Below are 9,224 nucleotides of genomic sequence, written 5' to 3' on the forward strand. Positions count from 1 at the left end.
TTGTGTGCCAAGCTCAGCTCTCAACACTAACTCCATCAATCCTCATATCAACCCTAGGAAATATGTCCTCGGTTAGCTTGGGTTCCCCAGGAGAAAACTTTTGAAACAAAGACTCAAGCGCAAGTTGTTTATTTGGAAGGAGATCTTTCGGGGAGCAGGCGCAGGGGCGTGGAGAAGTGAGACCCCGAAGGGAGGTGAGCCGAGAAATGGTGCATCATCATTTTACTGGAGTAAAATGTTACTGGAGTAATTGGAGCTTATTCCTGCTGAGAGAACTGACAGCTGGGGTGGAATACACACCTCTGATTTATTCCCCAAGGGGGAAAGAGAGCTAGGCTTTTATACACCAGTAGGAGCGTACTAAGGAAGGCTCAGGGGTAGGGGCCGACAGGGACAGTGCTGGCTGCAGTACTCCTGTTCGTCCCGCTGTAGTTTTACAGATGAGGAAACGGAGGCACAGATTGTTTTAGCCTCTTGCCCAGGGTTACACAGATACGCGGTGGCTGAGCTCGACTGCAGCTGTGAGAGCCACAGCCTGAGCTTTCAGCCATCGTGGTGCCGCGGGCTCCCTGGTACCACCTGCGCTGCCTCTTCCCACGCCCCAGGCGCCCCGTGTGCTTTTTATTTCCCGCCCTCCAGCCCCTCCTCTCCCTCTTCCCCCTGGCCTCGGTGGCCCAAGCTCCACACAACTCTGCGTGTTGGCCCCGTCCGAACGCCCAAGTGCACCACACCAGGGGCTCCATTTCACCAATCCCCCTGCCGGCTTCCTAAATCGCAGAAGGCTGGGCCCCGCCCCCAGAACCTCTGATTGGTAGGTCTGGGCCCAGGAATTTGCATTTCTAAGTCCCTAGGGATGCTGACGGGGTCAGGGGCCACACTTTGAGAACCACTGCCCTACGTTAAGGAGCACGGCAGATGTCTCTTGAGTCCCCCCGGAAGGCAGAGAGGGCTGGAGGTGAAAGGGAGCGCAGAGTGCCTGGGGTGTGATCTCATTTCACCGAGGAGGAAACCCAGATCCAGATGGGCTGAGTGACTAGCTCACCGGTCACCTCTGAAATTCCGAGCAGCAGGGGAGCCAGGGAGGCTCACTCTGCTGCGTCTTTGGAGCCAGGCCGGGAGAGACAAGCCGGGAGGACTTCGAGAAGCAGGTGACGCTACCCCGGTGAGCAGGACCCAGTGAGGGAATTCCCACCCGGAGCCCGGGGAAAAAAGGCTGGCTTTGGACACAGCCAGGCAAGGCTCACATAAACCAGCCTCCAAGGGTACTGGTAAGGAAGAAGGTTGTGTACGGAGAAGGGAAGATTTTCAGGAAAGCTGAGGTGAAAAAAGCCATGTTTGCTCAATATATTTATTGACTTTATTCCTATATTTATATGCTCTTTAAACAATTCAGTTAGCTGAGTTTTAAAAAAATCAGTCAAAATACTTAAATATTATTTACTGCTATAATATATAAGTATGTTTATTTATGTCTATAAAAATATAAACAAAACAGCCAATTGATTGGATTTCTCATTTTTCAATAAATTTTGATATTGAACATATCAGCTGTGATTCAAAGATGTTTATAAGCACTGACTATGTGGTAGGCATTTGTTGGGTGTTTGCCAGGGTCTGATGATGCACAGTGAACCAAAGTCCCTGTCCATTTTAACCAACCTAAAATTCCAGTGTGTGCATGTGTGTGTGTGCAGGCCATGTGCACATGCAACAAAACAAAAAAGAGAACCCTATCTTAGGATGTGTGGCCTTCACTGTTCTACTTCCCACATGATCAAATTCCTTTTACATCCTTGGAAGTGTTTGCATATTTGGCCTCCTAGAATGGAGAACTACGTGCATTGTGTGTGCCTCAAACTAAAAATGATGCCAAAACTGTGTCTTTGGATCCAACCAGAATGTTGAATTACCCTACCCATATCGCATATGTTCAGCATATAGGCTTATTATAAACAACCACAGCTGATCAGGAAGCAGAAAAGGTCTGGGATTGCTCAAAAAGACAGATTTTCATAGACTGGGGTGGAGAAGGAAAGATACAATTGGAAAAGAAAGGTTTAGGTGTACTTGAGTGTAGTTATCGTTGGGTCAACATCGCCCTCTGGTGATTCTTTTAAAGAAAACAAGCAGCGTTTTCATTCAGTGCTCCAAGTTCAAAGGCAGTTTCATGTGGAACTACTACTGGAGAGGAAATGCCAACAGTTTCTTTGGGGGCATTTGTCAGTCAGGATGTTTGTCTTCAGGGTGCCCTTTTCTCTACCCCAATATTAGTGACAGCTGCCTCATCACTCAGAGCTTGCCTGCCCACCCTGTTATTCTCAGGCTGCTCAGATCAACCATCAGCCTTGAGAGTCTCCCCCGGCAGCTAGGGCTGCTTCCCCATCCTACCCCCACCCATGTTACCACCCTTCTCCCAGTTGAAACCTTCCTTGGACTTCTGTGGGATCATTCAGGAAATTCATTTGTGCTAAGGAACTAATGACTACAAGCAAGACTCAAGAACCTTCCTTCCAACCCCTTTATCCTTTCCAAAGCAATGGGCATCTTCTTGAGACAATGACCCAGATTTTATTGTCTGAGCAGAGGCTCTGAGTAGGAAGGGGATTTCAGACCATAAAGAAGGGAGGAAGACATCATACATAGGAGGAAACACCCCTGTATGGCAAGATCTTACCTTATCCCTCAAATTAGAACTGGTAGGGGGCCAATGACTTAATAGTCATGGGGCACAAGCATTTTCAGAAAATGAAATGAAATTAATTGACAGAAACTCCTGTGGTGTCTCTCTTGGAGTGTCAACAGGGCTGTTTAATATACATCAGGAACTGTGTAAAGCTGGCTTGATCAAATTCCCTTTCACAAAGTCAATCTTTCTCCAATTCACAGATCCTGATGAATTGGAGAAATTGAGTGCCTTGCCTGAGTTAAAAGCCAAAGCTTAAAAAGATTAAAGACTTATTTGTAAAAAGTGTCCTTTCCAACTCCAGATTCCTCAGGCCCTGCACTGCTGAAGATCAACAGCGGACCTTCACCCAGAGAGGACACCGTGCAGCTGTCCCCTTGCTGGGACCACTCAAGGACCAAGGCAAAGATGGAAGCCACAGCCCTGCCTGGACATTGCAGAGACTCCACTGCAGACCAAAAGGCACAGTTCCTTTCCTGGTTGGCTTACTCCATTGCTGACCTTCAGCATCTTCATGTGAGGTCAATGAATAGGAGGTACTTTCCATCTTTTTGATGACCTAGGAAATCTGAACTCTGATTTTAAAAAATGAATAAATAAAAGGAGGAAGAGGTAGAAAAAGTTAAAATATCTTCAGAGGCATTAACGTTCACTTGAAACTCTCTCCACCATTTCCCACTTCTCCAGCAAATTCTCTCAAGTAGCTTGGAGGATATTCCTAAAGTCCTAGAAGAGGAGCCAACATGGCTGAGCTCCATTCTGATGTATGCAGAGTATTGAGTCTGCTTAATGATCCCTTATGTTTCTCTAGTATTTCTCACCCTCTGAAAGGCTCTCACAAATGTTTTCTCACTGTGTGCCAGCAATTCTCCTGCAAAGGAAGTGAGTTGAATATCATTGCTCTTCCCAATTCACAGGCGGGAGGGAGAACCTGAGAGACTGATGGTGTCCACCCAAAATTAGTAGGTAGTGAAGTCAGAGCACTGCAGTCTAGTTCTCTTTCCATTAAGCAAGGCTATTGCTCTCACTTTGTAGATCAAGAATGGCTAAGGCAAAGTAATTTACTTGAGAATACTGCATCGGAGTTTTATCTTTTCTCCAGTGATTTTAGATATCACCTTTATAATATACTCATTCCATATGCATTTTGGTCTGTTTCATCCTAAAACAGAAACCAACACCCTCAAGTTTCTTTGCCTTCTAGAGACAGTTGCATATGCCCAACCCAGACCCACTCTAGGGCGAATCCAAACTAAGCTTCTGCTCTGAGGTCCCTGGAATGAGGATGAGAAATTGAGAGGGGGGATCAGATAACCATTTGTCATATCTGCACCTTTAAGATTTCAACCTTAGCTGTAATCTCACTTTTGGATTCCCCTTGGCAGCTGTTCTCAATCTTTTGATCATCCTCAAATCTGGTAGTGTCTCCTTATTCCCTTATTCAGCAGCATGATACTGTTTGCTACTTCATGAAGAAAACAGAAAATACCAGGGGTAAAACTTCATTTAGCCATTTTCACCTCCTTTCCTTCTGTTTCGGGAATGTCCTTCTTCCTCTACAGGGTAATCCTATCTCCACATGCCCTTGACCCCATCCTCTCCTGTCAAGGCGATTGATTTTTTAATATTCATTTTATATCCTATTATGTTGCTGAATTATTTTGTAGTTTGATTAATTGCTATCATCGATTAGCTAGGGTTTCCAGTTGTTATTATCATGTCAGCTACAAAAAGAGATAGTTTTACTTCTTTTCCAATTCTCATGGCTCTATCCCTTCATGGACATTTCTTTATCTCTTTCTCCTCCAGAACAATCATGCATAAAATGTCCTTTAGCTCTTTCTCTGCATTTTCCTTCAACTCCTTGAACATTTTTAAGATCATTTTTTTGAAGGTGTTTGTTGTTTTTTTGGGTTTTTTTTTTTTTTTTTTTTTTTTTTTGATATGTACACATTCTGGTCTTCTTTGGTGTTTTATGCATTTTTATCCTCTTCCTTTAGCTGGGCCAATATTTCCTGTTTCTTTGTCTTGCACACTTCTGTTGCACACTGTACATTTTAATATTTTAAAATGCTACCTCCTATCAGGAAGGTCTGCCCATGGTGAATGCAGTGTGTAGGGCTTTCCCTGTCTTTCTGAGCCTCTCTCTTGTCCTGAGTATTTGCTTGTTAGTTGTTTTGGAGTTCCTCTTTACAGGAGTTTGGTTGTTCCCTCCTTTTCCCTGGAGACAGACCTCCCTCTCCCCGGTGTTTGAAGCCAGGAAGCTTTTGCTCCAGACTATCCCATCTATAGTTTCTTACACTCCTTTAAATATCTCAAGCTACTTTTGCCTGGAGGGCAAATTCTGGGAGGATGGGCACACTGGAGAGGACTTTTCAAAGTCAGGCTTTCCCAGCCAACACAGGGCCAGAGACCCACAAAGGAGGCGCAGACCAACTCCAAAGTGCCTGGGGGAGGGGTCAGGACGCACATCAAAAGCTTCTTTTACAGGTCCCGAAAGGCAAGCTTTCTTAGCCTGCCCAGCAAATGCAGCCATTCAGCTCACTGTCCCCAGCAGCCCTGAAGAAAAGTACCATCTTTAAATCTCCTCTGCCGTGGCCTTTCTCCACGGCAGATTGAAGCACTGACCACCCTTAGAGCCAGGTCACCATTTGATCCAAATTGCTAATCAAAAGCCATGGTCAGTCATTGGTTGTGCCCATCCCTGGTCTTGGAGAAGAGGATTTTTATGTCCCTTTCTATCACCAGTGAGCTAGCCAGGGGCTGGAGCCCGCAGCAGCCTGCTGTGAGAGTAGAGGATGGGCACCAGGAGCTACCACATGGAGAGAGCAATTTACTGTTCCCCTGTGACTCAATTCTGCTCTTATTTGCAGCTTCCTTCTGATTGGCTGGAATGTGGGTGTGATGGCCAGAACTCAAGAAGCCATTTTGAACCAAGAGGTAGAGTTAGTTGCTGACAAAGCATCAAAATAGAAGTTTCCTGGGTACTTGATAATTGATGAACTGCTTTGCCAATTCTAGTCTGTTTCTCTCCAGACTTACTTTATATGAGAGAGAAATAAATGTACATCTTGTTTAATATGGGATTTGATAGTTGGAAATGGCTTTTGGCATGTCACAGAAACTAAATTACTAGTAATGGTTTATTGGAAATGGTAAAGATATTACAGATTGAAGATATGATGATCTCTGTTATGCAGCAGCAAAATGCCTGGTTAAAGTGTCTCTTGCTGGACCCTGAAAGGCTGTAATGCAAACTGAGACTCTACCACCTCCCACTACGAATTCTCTGCCAGACTGTGTGTTATGGGTTGAATTTTGTCTTCCAAAAAGAGATGTTGAAGTCCTAACTCTCAGTACCTTCGAATGTGACCCTACTTAGAAACAGGGTTGTTGCAGATGGAATTAATTAAATTAAGATGAGGTCATCCTGGAATAGGGCTAGTCACTAATGCAATATGACTGGTGTCCTTGTAAGAAAGAGAAAAGAGACACAGGGACAGAGACACAAGGGGGAGAAGGCCATGTGAAGACAGAGGAGGCAGGGATTGGACTGATGCACCCACAAGCCAGAAATGCCAATGGTTACTGGCAAATACCAGAAGCTGGGAAAAAGCAAGGACAATTCTGCCCTACAGATTTCAGAGGGAACATGGCCCTGCTGACACTTTGATTACAGGCCTCCTGTCTCCAGAACTGTGAAGCAACACATTTCTGTTGTTTTAAGCCACCTAGTTTCTGCTTCTTTGTTACAGCAGCCCCAGGATATGAAGACACCAGGAAGCCAGCCTACTATCAAAAATCAGCTAAAGGAACATATAGCAACTGTTAAAAAAGCTGAAAAAGAATCCAGACTTCAACTAGACATATGAATGAAGCAGATGTGGTTACGACTAGGGCAAATTGGGCCAAAGGATAAAGGACAATACTGACTGTGTTTTAAAACTTCAAATTCCATGTGAGACCAAGGGAAGAGATGTTTAATTGGTGCAAGATCTGTATTTCCTAAACAATTTAACTCATACCGTTTGTTCAAATAGCATAATTACATGGAATTTTTAATAGGAAGTGAGAACTGGTAGGTTTGTGCAGGTTAGTGTGAAATAGCAACACATCCCAAAGTAATTTGGACAGAGAATAAAAATATATATGCAGGGCCCCCTAATATGAGGAGCTGGCGGAAAATGCAGGCATATTGGGCTTCCTCACCTGAAATGTTGCTGATGTTCTCACCAACATTGAGGACTGGTGGTTTAACGTGTCAAGCCCTCTATGATGGGTCTTGCCCTTTTGAAGCTTGTTACTGCAAAGGAAAGGCTAAAGCTGCTTATTATTTTGCCCAAGAGTCTCCCCCTAGTACCTCTTTGTTGCTCAAATGTGGCTCCCTCTCTCTAGCTAAGCCAACTCAGCAGGTGAACTCACTGCCCTCCCCCTACGTGGGATCTGACACCCAGGGGTGTAAATCTCCCTGGCAACGCAGGATATGACTCCCAAGGATGAGCCTGGACCCGGCATCGTGGGATTGAGAACATATTCTTGACCAAAAGGGGGGTTCAAAATGAAACAAAATAAAGGTTCAGTGGCTGAGAGATCCCAAATGGAGTTGAGATGTCACTCCGGAGGGCATTCTTATGCAGTATATAGATAACCCTTTTTAGGTTTTAATGTATTGGAATAGCTAGAAGTAAATACCTGAAACTATCAAACTGCAACCCAGTAGCCTTGACTCTTGAAGACGATTGCAAAACAATGTAGCTTACAAGAGGTGACAGTGTGATTGTGAAAGCCTTATGGATCACACTCCCTTTATCCAGTGCATGGATGGATGAGTAGAAAAATGGGAACAAAAAACTAAATGAAAAATAGGGTGGGAGGGTACTTTTTCTGGTACAAGGAAAGTGTTCAAAAAATAGGCTGGGGTGATGAATGCACAACTTATATGATGGTATTGTGAACAATTGATTGTACACTTTGGATGATTGTATGGTATGTGAATATATCTCAATAAAATTGAATTTAAAAAAATCAGCTAAGGGGGAGAGGGAGTATGGGAAGACAGAAAAGCAGGGAGCTCCAGGACTCAGTCCTTTCACCAGAATAACTATTAAAAAGTCAGGAAGTGTCTGAAACAACTATTTTGAAACTCTAGAGGCCGGAGGAGCACTGGAAAGCATCCAAGGAAGAGTGAGAGGTAGAGGCTGAAAAATTACAGTAAAGAACAGTAAATTGCTCTCTCTGCATGGTAGCTGTGGTGCCCATCCCTGACACATGACCCGGGAGGTTCAGAGGACATAGGGACTATGTCACATCCACCTGAGACATCTATCATTGGGGTCTGGTTGGGACTGTGTTGGGAGCAAGCTGCACCTCCACCAATATTGGGGCAAATGTGCACTTCCTGGAGACTTCTTCCTTCCTGCAAAACAGAGCCACTCCAAGAAGAGTGCGTGGGGGTGGGCGGGGGTGGGCACATGACCCCCAACAATGGGACCTGCAACCAAAGCCCAGGGGCTGAGGGGGCATCAAAGCAGCCAGTTAGGAGTGAGGTGTGACAAATTCATGGATCTGCAGGCAAAGGTCCCCATGGGGAATCTGCAAGGATCTCAGGAACTCGGACATCTGTCATGCCCAGAGGGCACCAAAGCCAGATTCAACTCTCCATCCCAGGAAGATCTCTCTTGTCCCGCTATGTTTCCTTCCTGCCAATGGACACAACTCTGGAGGAAGGGAAAGGATGAGCAACAATTAAAATGAGAAGTCAGGTATACTCTTCCCCCATTCCAAGTTTCCAGCTAAAGCAAGGCAGCGCAAGGAAGACCCTTCAAATTAGTGAGCATTTAGGGTTTTGATCATTACGCTGATAGTAAAAGAGTTATATGATTATTAGCCTAGACTGGACTTTTGATTATTTGAAAGTAACCAGAAAAATTATGGGAACTGCCTGACACTTCATCAGAGGAGCAGAGAAGCACGAGTTAGGAGACTGGCCTCACAGAAATATTAGAAGTGCTTTCTTCTTCTGTCCCAACAAATCCAGGCAATTAATGAAAAAAGTTAAACTAATATTTATTGAGCACTTTCTAATTGCCAGGCATTTTTCAAAGCCTTTTTTGTGTATTTATTCCTCTAATCCTAACAAAAACTTTACATTCTTATTTCACAAATGAGGAGACTGATGCTCAAGGTCCTGTGATTTGCTCCTTGGTGAAGAAGTCAGCATTGGAAAGTGGGGAGTCTGACCCTAACAGCCTAACTGATTATGGCTATGCACCCATGAAGGAAGGAAGGATTGATTCTCTCTGGAGAAATAGAAGCAAGCTCTTTGGAGAAGGTGAGCCTGGAAGTACAGTCTGCCAGCTTAAACCTGTTATGGACCCCAGAAGAGCCATGATCTTTTAATCCAATCTTGTTGGGTGGGACCTTTGATTGAATATTTCCATGGAAAGGTGACCCCACCCAGTTACGGTGGGTCTTAATTAGATCTCTGGAGTCCTTTAAGAAAGTTCACAGAGAAGGAGCTCAGAGAAGCTGAGAGAGACAT

General features: G+C 44.6%; 1 long non-coding RNA gene across 2 annotated transcripts; it reads left to right on the plus strand.

The window, feature by feature from the left end:
- The first annotated feature begins 874 nt into the window (after window positions 1-874).
- On the plus strand, window positions 875-6,617 carry LOC119506215. 2 transcript variants are annotated; one of them, XR_005210945.1, is made up of 3 exons: window positions 875-1,162; window positions 2,988-3,565; window positions 5,557-6,617. It is a non-coding gene; the product is annotated as an uncharacterized LOC119506215 (long non-coding RNA). The 2 variants fall into 2 exon arrangements; XR_005210946.1 differs by having other exon boundaries at window positions 2,988-3,219.
- The last annotated feature ends 2,607 nt before the right edge of the window (window positions 6,618-9,224 follow it).

Source organism: Choloepus didactylus, chromosome 11 (genome assembly GCF_015220235.1).
Source record: "Choloepus didactylus isolate mChoDid1 chromosome 11, mChoDid1.pri, whole genome shotgun sequence".
NCBI classification, from domain to species: domain Eukaryota; kingdom Metazoa; phylum Chordata; class Mammalia; order Pilosa; family Megalonychidae; genus Choloepus; species Choloepus didactylus.